This window comes from Miscanthus floridulus, chromosome 8 (genome assembly GCF_019320115.1).
Source record: "Miscanthus floridulus cultivar M001 chromosome 8, ASM1932011v1, whole genome shotgun sequence".
Lineage (NCBI taxonomy): Eukaryota > Viridiplantae > Streptophyta > Magnoliopsida > Poales > Poaceae > Miscanthus > Miscanthus floridulus.
Genome location: NC_089587.1, coordinates 12,418,136 through 12,429,813, shown reverse-complemented (window position 1 = coordinate 12,429,813; position 11,678 = coordinate 12,418,136). Strand labels below are relative to the sequence as shown.

General features: G+C 42.1%; 1 pseudogene; it reads right to left on the bottom strand.

Moving 5' to 3' along the window:
• Positions 1 to 2,025: 2,025 nt before the first annotated feature.
• Positions 2,026 to 5,946, bottom strand: LOC136475739 (receptor kinase-like protein Xa21; annotated as a pseudogene).
• Positions 5,947 to 11,678: the final 5,732 nt, after the last annotated feature.

Below are 11,678 nucleotides of genomic sequence, written 5' to 3'. Positions count from 1 at the left end.
GCAGTGAAGAACTTGACGCGGGGCGGTGCTTTTGTCTTCCATAGTTCCCTGGCGCCTAGCAGCGACGTCGAGCCAGCGAAGAATGCTCGGTAGGTGGATGATTGCCAAGTACTTCCCGTCGGCAGACCATTTCCAGACGAAACGGTCCGCTTGCACGGGATCAAAGCACCACTCCGCGCAGCAGGCTCCCAAACATGAAGGTATTGGCACAGCACCTGGGTGGTGGGCGCGGCCACGATGTCGCGCGGCCCAGCGGTTCTGGAGCAGTCCATCCCTCACCGACCTCTTCCTTCCCCGAGGGTGAGATCGCCGCGAACAAGTTCGGGGTGAAAGTGACACAGGGGCCCCACATGCGCCTAGCGTCAGTCCATAGTCCTGGTCAAGCACCCATCTCCCAGGACCACCGACATACTGACGGCGGCCATCGCCGCCACGGACGTCTCCGCCTTTGACGGCAGCGACGCCCAGCAGCTCACCTGCGCCGTCCTACTGAGCCATTCCCAGCGGAGCCTGAGAGCGAAACCAAAGAAGCGCAGATCAAGGATACCGAGTCCCCCCAGGCACGTCGGACGGCATACCTTGGTCCAAACCACCTTGCACATCCCGCCGGTGGTCGAATCAGTACCCCGCCCAGAGGAACGAGCGCCTGCGCTTGTTGATCTGGCTGACAGCCCAAGCAGACAGGCAACAAGGCAATGCTCATGTGGATGGGGATCGCTGATAGAGTTACTTTGGTGAGCAGCACGCGGCCGGCATGAGTGAGAAGACCAGACTTCCATGTCGGTATTCTTGCCGCCACCGCGTCCACGATAGGCTGCTCATCAGCACGCCTCAGGCGCTTTAGGGACAGCGGGATTCCCAGATACTTGCAGGGGAATTGAGCCACCACGCAGGGGAACACTTGCTGCACCACTAACATCAACTCTTCGGAGCAACGAATGGGTGATGCCACACATTTATCCACATTTGTGACTAGGCCCGAAGCACCAGCGAACAGCTGCAGGATCTGCAGCAAGCACTGCAGATCATTCGTGGTGGGAGCAACAAGGACGACCAGGTCATCAGCATACAACCATGCCCGGTGCTTGATGGCTTGCCCGGGCAATGGCGATAGCGCCGTGCGACGATCAGCCTCCCTGATCAGGGAGTTGAGTGCTTCCATGACAATGACAAAGAGCATAACAGAGATTGGGTCGCCCTATCTGAGTCCCCACGCGTGCGTGATCCTTCTGCCCACCCTGCCATTAAGGAGTACCTTGGTGCTAGCCGTTGACAGCAAGATCGAAATCCAGTTGGTCCAACGGCGCGGGAAACCAATGTGCTGCAGCACTTCCAGTAGGAACGGCCACGCGACGGAGACGAAGGCCTTGGCAATGTCGATTTTGAGCAGCACCGCGGCGAATTTCTTGCAATTCAGCCAACGGCAAACCAACTGCACAGCTCGAAAGTTATCATGAATTGACCGATCCTTGATGAAGGCGCTTTGATTGGGCGCCACAATCTCCTGAAGCCTCGGCGCTAGGCGCCTGGCCAGGCACTTGGCACATAGTTTGCTGAAGCTGTGCATCAAGCTAATTGGCCTGTAGTCCTTTAGCCTTGTTGGAGCCTCGTTTTTGCGCAGCAAGATCATCAACGCGTCATTGAGCAGACAGAAACTTCTAGCATCGAGGGACCAAAGTGCGTTGAAAGCGTTGATCACGTCCTGCTTGACATACTGTTGTCTGTGGCGTTGCCATGCAGTCCTGATGCCCTTGGGCGGAAGGGCGAGCTGGGTGCGGTGGCACAACCACACCCAGTCACAACATTTATTAAACAAAACCAAATTATGTGCACAAGATTTATGAATAAAATAATGCACAATACTAGTGAAACAAAATTGTGCACACAAGATTTGTAATAAGAACAAAAATGCATTCAAGATTTGTGAAAAAAAATTATGCACACAACTCTTTAGGGTATATGCCTTTTTAAGATCGGTATAATCAACAGTTCAACACACAAACGCTTTACTTCAAGCAAACAATAGAAAAGGACTACAACTTTATTTGGAAGAATATTGGTGCTTCCTGAAAATAGTAGTAAAATATATTATGCAATCACACAAATCGATCTCATTCTCATGCTCTAATGCACAAACCACCTAATGGATGCAGTTGGAAAACCCTTCAGTGGGATGATGATGCTTTCTCACTACAGAGGAGCTTATGAAACTTATCTCTAATTGCTTGCAACTCTTTCAGAGCATCTCCAATCGACACACGATCCACGGGCATCTCTTCTGAACAGGAAATCCCAACTTGCAGAACCGAAGTGATGCAAGAAATTCTCAGCATGCAGTTTGAAGTGGCTGGTTCACCATCTTCTGTCTTCGTTTGTACCTGTTGGTCAATGATAGTACTCACTCTGTCTGGTAGTGCCATTTGAACATACTTGCGGAGCCCCATGGCTCCACCAAATTCGTTGTCCGTTGGTTTTTTCCCAGTAAACATTTCCAGCAATAGTATTCCATAGCTGTAGACATCACCGTGGGTGGATACTTCGTTGCCCAGTCCATACTCTGAAATAAACCAAAATGAGATTTTCTTTTAAATTCGATAAAATAACATCCTAATAATTCTGATATACTCATCTAGTAAACTTTTGTATAAAATTCATTTCCAAAGCACTACGTACAAGTATGTAGTAAAGTACGTAGTTTCTAGTAATTTCAATATATAAGATCTTAAAATTTTGTAAAAAGTTAGCTTTGCTGAGCTCAACATATAAATCTAAGTTGACACTAAGAAAGCCTTGAGCTTTGGTTGAAGCCATCATTGTGGAGTACATTTGAACAAAGCAAATGAAAGGTACCTGGAGCTGCATATCCAATTGATCCTCTCATTGATGCCCATCCACTTGATGTACCTATATCTTGATGTAGAAACCTTGCAAGCCCAAAATCACCCACACGAGCAACCATGGAACTGTCCAGGAGAACATTACTTGGCTTAAGATCGCAATGAATAATTGGCATCGGCTTATGTTGGTGAAGGTAATCAAGTGAGCATGCCACGTCAATTCCAACATTTAATCTTGCAGTCAGATCTAATGCCTTCTGTTCACCATCTTCGATGATATGTTTGTGCAGCCATTGGTCCAAATTTCCATTCGGTAGAAACTCATACACGAGGGCCTTGAAGTCATGGCCCTTAAAATCAATGCTTGAACAGATAGTCAATATCTTTACAAGGTTCCGATGTCGAGCACTTCTTAAAGTCTCGCATTCTGCAACAAAACTTTGAGATGCACCGCGCTGCATGAGGTTGAGAACCTTAACAGCGATCACTATTTGCTGGTCGTTGCTTCTCATTGTTCCTTTGTAAACTGACCCAAAGCTCCCAGCTCCTATGAGGTTCTCGGATGCAAAACCATTTGTTGCATTAGCCAATTCGGCATAAGAAACCCTCATATATTGCTCACTCAAGACCGACCTTTGTAGGTGTGCTTTTGTCTTCTGGCGGCTCCTTTGTCGGAGTGCAAACAATGCAATTACTAATGTGACACAGGCAAATGCACTGCATACGGAGACTGTTATGACAAGTTTTCGATGTGGTTTCTTGGCGGTCTGGGTGGGGCAAGGTGGCAATCCCAATTGAGGGATACCACCACAAAGACCATCATTCCCAGTGATAAAGATCTTTGTTGCATTGAGAAATACCCCATCACTTGGAACTCCACCTTGGAATTTATTGAATGCGAGATTCAGTATAGAAAGGCCAGTTAGCCTGGCAAGGATCTCAGGAATGGTCCCCGACAAATTATTGTGAGAAAGATCAAGCTCTACGAAGCCCTTCAGATTTCCTAGTGACAGTGGAATTGTTCCCTGAAGGATGTTTCCTGATAAATTGAGAAATTCTAGGCTTTGACACTCACCAATGGAGGATGGAATCTCACCAGAAATCATGTTATAAGATAAATCAAGTGCGTTCAGATTTTCTAAACTTCCAACTTCTGATGGCAAAGACCCAGATAAGGAATTATGTGAAATGTTGAAGAAATTCGACAAGGTTGATATGGAAAAGAGTTCTTTAGGTGTCGGACCAGAAAGATTGTTGTAAGCAAGATCCAATATTTCTAAAGGACAATGGCTGAGACTAGATGGTATAGGTCCACTTATAGCATTTATACTGAGGAGAAGACTAGTAAGTTGTGTAAGATTGCCAAGAGTTACTGGCAAGGGTCCAGACAAATCATTATTGTACAGATATAATTCAGACAACTTATTGAGGTTGCCGAGAGATGCTGGAATAGCACCTATGAGAATGTTCTGACACATGTAAAGTATTTGCAAGTTGATGAGGTTACCGATTCCTTCTGTTATTGTTCCAGTTATACTGTTGTATGCAGTGCTGAGATACTTTAGCTGTGTTGAGAGATTACCGATTGAATTTGGCAGCACGCCATGGAGATTATTCGAGTCAACATCTAGTACAACCAAGTTACTACAATTGGTTAGACTAGCCACGAAGCTCCAATCAGCATCGTTTGTTGCTTCAAACTGATTTTTTGAAAATGACACTACGTGCAGGTTCGTTTGTTGAGCTCCTAAGCATTCTGGAATCGTTCCAGATAGGAGGTTTTCTAGTGTTTGAAGATATTGAAGCATGGAGGCGTTGCAAAGGGATGACGGGAGCATGCCATGAAATTCATTGTCTGATACATAAAAATAGTTTAATTTTGGAAGGTTGCTTCCGATATTAGGTGGAAGAGTCCCATTCAGGTTGTTGTATTCTATATCCAGAACTTGGAGAGAGGAAAGGTTATTGAACAATAAAGGGGGCAAAGGGCCTTCCAGCTCATTATAATCTATAAGAAGTCGAGTGAGGGCATAGAGGTTGCCAAGCGAACTAGGTATGGGTCCTGCAAGATTGTTTTTTGTGAGAGAAAGTATCGTAAGCATCTCAAGATTTCCTAATGATTCTGGGATCTGACCAACTAGACCATTTTGCCGAAGATCTAGGAATACTAATGAAGAGAGGTTGCCTAACCAAGAAGGGATGGTTCCTTGGAGTTTGTTTCCCCCCAATTGAAGCTCCCTAAGAGACGAGAGGTGTTTGTAGTGGTGGAATGCTTCCTTCAAAGTTATTTTTGAAAGCATAAAGAGTCATCAACGCTGAGAGGTTTCCCAGTGATCCGGGTATCGTTCCTGAGAACTGATTTGCACCCAGGTTCAGCACGTTGAGGTTGGCAAGGCTACCTATCTCCGTCGGGATTTCTCCTGTCATGTTGTTATATCTTAGGACTAGTTTTTTCAGGTTTACAAGGCTGGCAATGGTGGAAGGGATTCTTCCTGTAAGCCAATTTTTGCCAAGACTGAGTACCTGCAGATCACGCAAAGAGCTGAACTCACTGGGTAATACCCCATGGAAATTGTTACTGTCGAGAGAAATTTCTACCAGGTGGCTACAGTTTGAGAGTGACGGTGGAATCTGCCCAGAGAGGGAGTTGTAGGTAAGCTGCAGAGTCTAGGTCATGGATATTACCGAGATCTGGAGGCAGGAACCCACGGAAGCCATTCGATGAAAGATTGAGTCGCCTCAAGTAAGTGAGGTTTCCCAGCGCAGGGGTGATGGTACCAGTCAGGTTGAACTCAGGGAGGTCCAGAGCCACCACATGGCCCCGGCGATGTCCTCTCAAGCCGCACGCCACGCCGCGCCACCGGCACATGGGAATGGACATGTTGCCCCACGAAGCTAGGGCTCGCGATGGGTCACTCCTCACGAGTGACTTGAATGACATGAGCGCGAGCTGGTCGGAGTCGTGTGCTGCATCTCCATGGGCTGCGTTTGTGGCGAGGCAAACGAGGGAGAAGGCAAGCATGCGCAAGAGAGGCTTGATGAGGAGCACCACCATGGTGATTTAGTAATTTTTTGCAGACAGCAAGTCTTAGACATGGTGCTTATATTATTATTATATTCAGGATGATTGAGCTAGGCACGACTTGCGACGACTGAGCCGATAAGGGCGACGACTGACCGGTTCAGCGAGCGTTAATGGGGTCGTCCTCTAATCTTGTGCTCTCCTTTCCAAAGCCATCCTTTTCCTGCTTTAATTAGTCATGCTGCAAGACCGTGTGGCGTTGGAAATCTTCGCCGAGTTAGGTCGCGCCTTGTTTAGATTGGGGTTAAGAATTAGTATTTGATACTATAGTATTTTCGTTTGTATTTAGTAATTATTGTCCAATTATGGCCTAACTAGACTTAAAAGATTCGTCTCGTAATTTACAATCAAACTGTGTAATTAGTTATTTTTTATCTACATTTAATACTCCATGCATGTGTCCAAAAATTTGATGGGATGGAAAGAGAGTGAAAAAACTTGCAATCTAAACAAGGCCTTGGTGTCAACCAGGACCGAGTCTCTAGTGTAGTACCTTTTTCTTTTTTAGGTCCTGTTTGGTTTCCATAAGTCAGGTGACTTATTAAGTCAGATGACTTATAAGTCATGTCTGTTTAGTTGTAGATGACTTATAAGCTCATTAAAGGTGTGGACCTCACGCGAAAAAGGGTAACTTATAAATTTTAAGCAGGGGTGAACCAACTTAAAACTTATAAGCAGAGGTGACTTATAAGTTGATGATGTTTGGCAAAATAAATCACTTTTTTCACTTTTTAACTTATAAGTAGGTGACTTATTTAGAACCAAACATGGCCTTATTTACTCCGTTTTAAATTATAAGTCCTTCGACGTTCATCCAATTCATAGTCGATACAGTTATCATCCACTTTTTAAGCCAATCAAAATCAAACACGTCATCGGTAGGATATATTTTAAAAAAAAAGACAACAAAAACCGATTGAAAAAAACATAATAGAGTCAACTAGATTTTCTATGCAGAGCAACAAAAAAAACTGATTGCCAGCAAACAAAAAAATCAACCAGATTCTCCATCTCTGCCAAACACAACTCACAGGCAAAGTCACGTGACCCTGTGTAGTCTTCCAACCACACCCTTTTTGCAAGCTAACCGAGCCTGGTCAACTTGGAGGCCAAGAAAAAATAGAATAAAAGGAAGGACAGCCTGAAATAGATCTGCCCAATACCATCGATGAAGACAGAGAGAAGAGCTCGAGCCAACCACAATGCAAAGCCAACAGAACAAGATGCGAATGAAGCAGATCAAGAAAAGGTAATTACAAATCATTCACTGAAACATACCCAATCATCCTGTTCTTCACAGATTTGTCTATATACAAATATCAGATCATCCTATTTCATCTCTTTCCTCATGATGCTCTGAAGAACAAGAACAGAAAGACTACTGTAATGTAAAATTGTTATGTTTAATTTGGTGACATAGTTGCAGCTTAAAAGCGATGTAAGATCTAGACATATTTCTGCAAGAGTTAGTGCATAAATTGTGTTGGTGTACAACAAGCCGAAGATTCCTGGTGGTTTGGTTTCTAGTATATAGCTGTATGAGTGTTTGTTATTCTGTATGGTAAGGTGAAAGCAGAGGGAGGGGAACCTGATGATCTATAACCTCAAGGCTGCAACTCAACCTCTTCCAGTTATTCACAGACAAGTCCCGAGCTTTGGGGTCACCGGCCCGGACCATTAGCTCTACTGCTTCCTCCCACTGGCCACTCTACCGAAATATAACGAGCTCAAACCACACAGCTGAAGTGGTGTCCATGGATGACTGTGGAATATTTGGGTTGCCATAGATGTACCACCGTTCTCGACAGAGGCCGAGTGACTGTAGTTGCAGGAGCGACATGGAATGATCAGCTCAGCACGATTTTTCCTTTTTTTAGCTCTACTGCTTCCTCCCACTGGCCACTCTACCGAAATATAACGAGTTCAAACCACACAGCTGAAGTGGTGTCCATGGATGACTGTGGAATATTTGGCTTGCCATAGATGTACCACCGTTCTCGACAGAGGCCGAGTGACTGTAGTTGCAGGAGCGACATGGAATGATCAGCTCAGCACGATTTTTCCTTTTTTCTGCCACCTGATTTAGAAAAACAACAAAGCTCTGAAAATAGTGATTCTTGAATAAATGTATCAAGGCTACTTACCTATACAAAAATAAATACCAAAAACTGAAACATGAATAAATGGTAAACTGAACTGCACTCCAAAACAATCAATAGAAATAAAAGAAAAAGAAAATATAATAAATAAAACACTGACTATCCACAACAACTAGAAATTGAGACAAGAGAAAAAGGGTGGGCGGGTACAAATAAAGTTTCTTTGAAGACTGGTCCAGTCCTATCGTCCCCGAAGCAATGGCGGAGGAATGAATTAAATTAGGTGTGGTGAGATGCCGAACTAGAGAATATAACTACTTAGGTAGTGTAAGATTTAAAACTAATGTTGCTTTCTATGCATGTAAAATTTAAGGATTTCCGTTCATCAAGCATGAAAAATACAAACAAGAATATATAAATAATATGTAAAAGAAATCTAACATTAAAGAAGAATACTAAAAAGGTGCAAGTGACCCAAAATATTTTTTATAGTTCCAAGGTTATGTCAGGAAAAGGCTAAAAAACCTGCATGTCAGCTTAGGGGGTGTTTAGTTCCACCCCCTAAACTTTAGTCGCTGTACCATCGGATGTTTGGACATATGCATAGAGTATTAAATATAGACTATTTACAAAAATAAATGCACAGATTGAGACTAATTTACGAGACGAATTTATTAAGCCTAATTAGCCCATGATTTGACAATGTTGTGCTACAGTAAACATGTGCTAATGACGGATTAATTAGGCTTAATAAATTCGTCTCGTGGATTACTGAGGACTTCTGTAATTTGTTTTTTTATTAGTATTCAAACACCCCATGCGACACCCCATGTGACATCCGATGTGACAACTGTTAAACTTTAGTCCCTGCATCCAAACACCCTCTTATTTAGTTTGCAGTCTTTTAGAGAACAAACAAGACCCTATCCAAGCAGGTCCTTCAATGAAAATCAAATGGAGACAGAGGTGATGGCCTCTGCAATATGCAATAAGCCTATTGTATGGAGACGCAATGTGCGTGGGACATATCATGTCACAAGTTATTAACTGAACTGAGATTCAGCAAAAAAACTGAAATGGTCCACACTTGTACAAACAAAAGCACAGTCAACACATGCAGCAATGATAGAGGAGTTCATGTGCGAAAGAAATAGAGCATATTTGAGTTCTGGGCAAGTCAGCTATGGCATTCCTTCAGACACGGTGCTAGACGAAAAAATAGCCAAACTGAAAAAATGACCGAGCAGCAGCTGTCTACAGTTCTGAAAAACTGATCACACAAAACCAGCTGCTGTCGGATGGGTCACTGCTGAAAAACTACTGATCGGTCTCTCATAGCAGCAAGCACGAGCAAAGATCAGACAACAAGAAAATAGCTTGCTGAAGCTTCTCAAAAAGAAACGAACGAGCGGGACATTTCAAGTCAAATTTGCCAACTAGTTGCTGCAACTACTGGACGGTGACCTTTTCCATGTAAGAAAATTTAATCCCCATTTTCAATTGTGAATTGTTGCTGGTGTGTCACGGCCAGTGAAGCCTGCAACTTTCAACTGCAGTAGGAAGAAGGATTGGACAGCAAAAAAAAATTAATGCAAACTGAAATACAGAGCAAAATAGTGGAGAGAAAAATTCAGAGGAAGCACAGCTGAATATCAGACTCTGAAACTTGAAACAATAATTCACACATAACAGTACTGAAACATATTATGTGCTACTAGCCAAACAAAAACACTGAAAAGAAGTTCTAGGACCTGTTAAGCTTTTGCAAGGCCATATAGTGTCAAAACTCAAACAGAAAAAGTCCAGATCTTTATACTTGTATGCAAACAAACCAAATAAAGTTTTGCTTTAGGTTGCACAATATGAGCCCTGAACTTTCAGCTATCTTGATTAGTTCTATCCGACTGGTTGCTATCACTTATCAACAAGTCAAACTTGAAGTGGCTTTTGTTGAACTCTCTAGGAAACAATTGTCCATCACTATTCACTACTAAAAAAAGAAAATCTAGCTCACATTTTGTGGTTCCACAACTGAGATTTTTTAGAACAAGACATTCCTAATACGTGTTAATGTGAGTGATAGTGCTTCTCAATTCAATCAGAGTCTGCATTAGCTACACAAAGACAGTGAAGAAAAGCTGACAGACTCTACTCAACTAAAGACATAATCAGAAAATAGATTCTGCTGGACTAGAAATGAAATTAAACTGAAAATAGGTTCTACTCAACCTGAAATTAAACTGAACCTAAAGTAAAACTGAAAATAAATTCTACTGGACTTGAACTGAACTTAAACTGAAAATAGGATACACTGAACTTAACCGAAACTTGAAGATAGATTCTACGTGGTCGACCAAAACTTAAACTGAAAATAGATTCTGCTGAACTTGAACTTAACGTAAACTGAAAATAGGTTCTACTAAACTTAACTTGAAATTGAACTGAACCTAAAATAAAACTAAAAATAAATTCTACTGGACGTGAACTGAACTTAACTGAAAATAGGCTACACTGAACTTAACCTGAACTTGAACAAAAGTAATACTGAAAATATATTCTACAAAACTGAATAATAAAACAACCTGGATTCTACTGGACCTGAACTACAACTTATACTGAAATTTGCCTTTTCCTTGCAGGTTGGCAGCCCAGAAAATAAAATAAACACAAATGTAAGGATTGTCAATGGAGTAAGCGCAAGATCCCTAGAAACAAAGGTATATAGATGAGATAGTTTACATTGATATTTCCTTGCCAACATTTAAATTGACACACATGTGAATTTACACTGAATATACGAGCGACACAGGTATCTCGGAGAAACCAAGTTTGAATTTCACACAGACTAAAAAACTGAAGTTTTAAAACTGAAAGCACTGAACAGACATACTAAATCTGAAACAACTGAAGTTTTATAACCGAAGGCACTAAACAGTGTAACTGAAACTAAAAAAATCAACATAACAACGAACCTGAAACTAAAGTCTAGAAACTCTGAAACTTGAACTCTAACAGATAAACTAAACTAAAAAACTAAGAAATCAATTAAAACTTAAAATGAATATATAATTAATGACACTAAAGTTACTAAAATAATTTGACAATGAATGACACTAAAGTTAAACTAAAATTCCAAGCTCGAGCTGCTAATTAGCAAAGAAGAAACCAAGCAGCAGCTGGCCAACAGGAAAAGCACAACGACCTGCTACTATGACATGCCAGACTACTGAACATAGGAGCAACACAGGTATCACGGAGAAACCAAATCTGAACTTCATAAAGACTAAAAAACTAAAGTTTTAAAACAGACAATGAAAATGAACATTGACAATATATCACCCTTCCTAGATAATGACACAACAAGCGATAACAACTTCCAAAATGAACTAAACTGAAAAATTAACAATGTGAGATGAAATACTGAAATGACTAAACTGAAACACTGAATCTCTTCAATAATCAATGGTAACTGCGAAAGGAAACAGGAAACCAACCAGACAGAAACATCATCATCAGCTAATAGCTAGCGATAGAGACCTACTCCATTTACCTAGCAATAGCAGTGGCCATCCCAATTCAATGAAGAAAAAAAATCAAAATGCACACCAGGCACACATTCCACTAACTGCAAACTGAACAAAACCATCAGCATCAAACGGT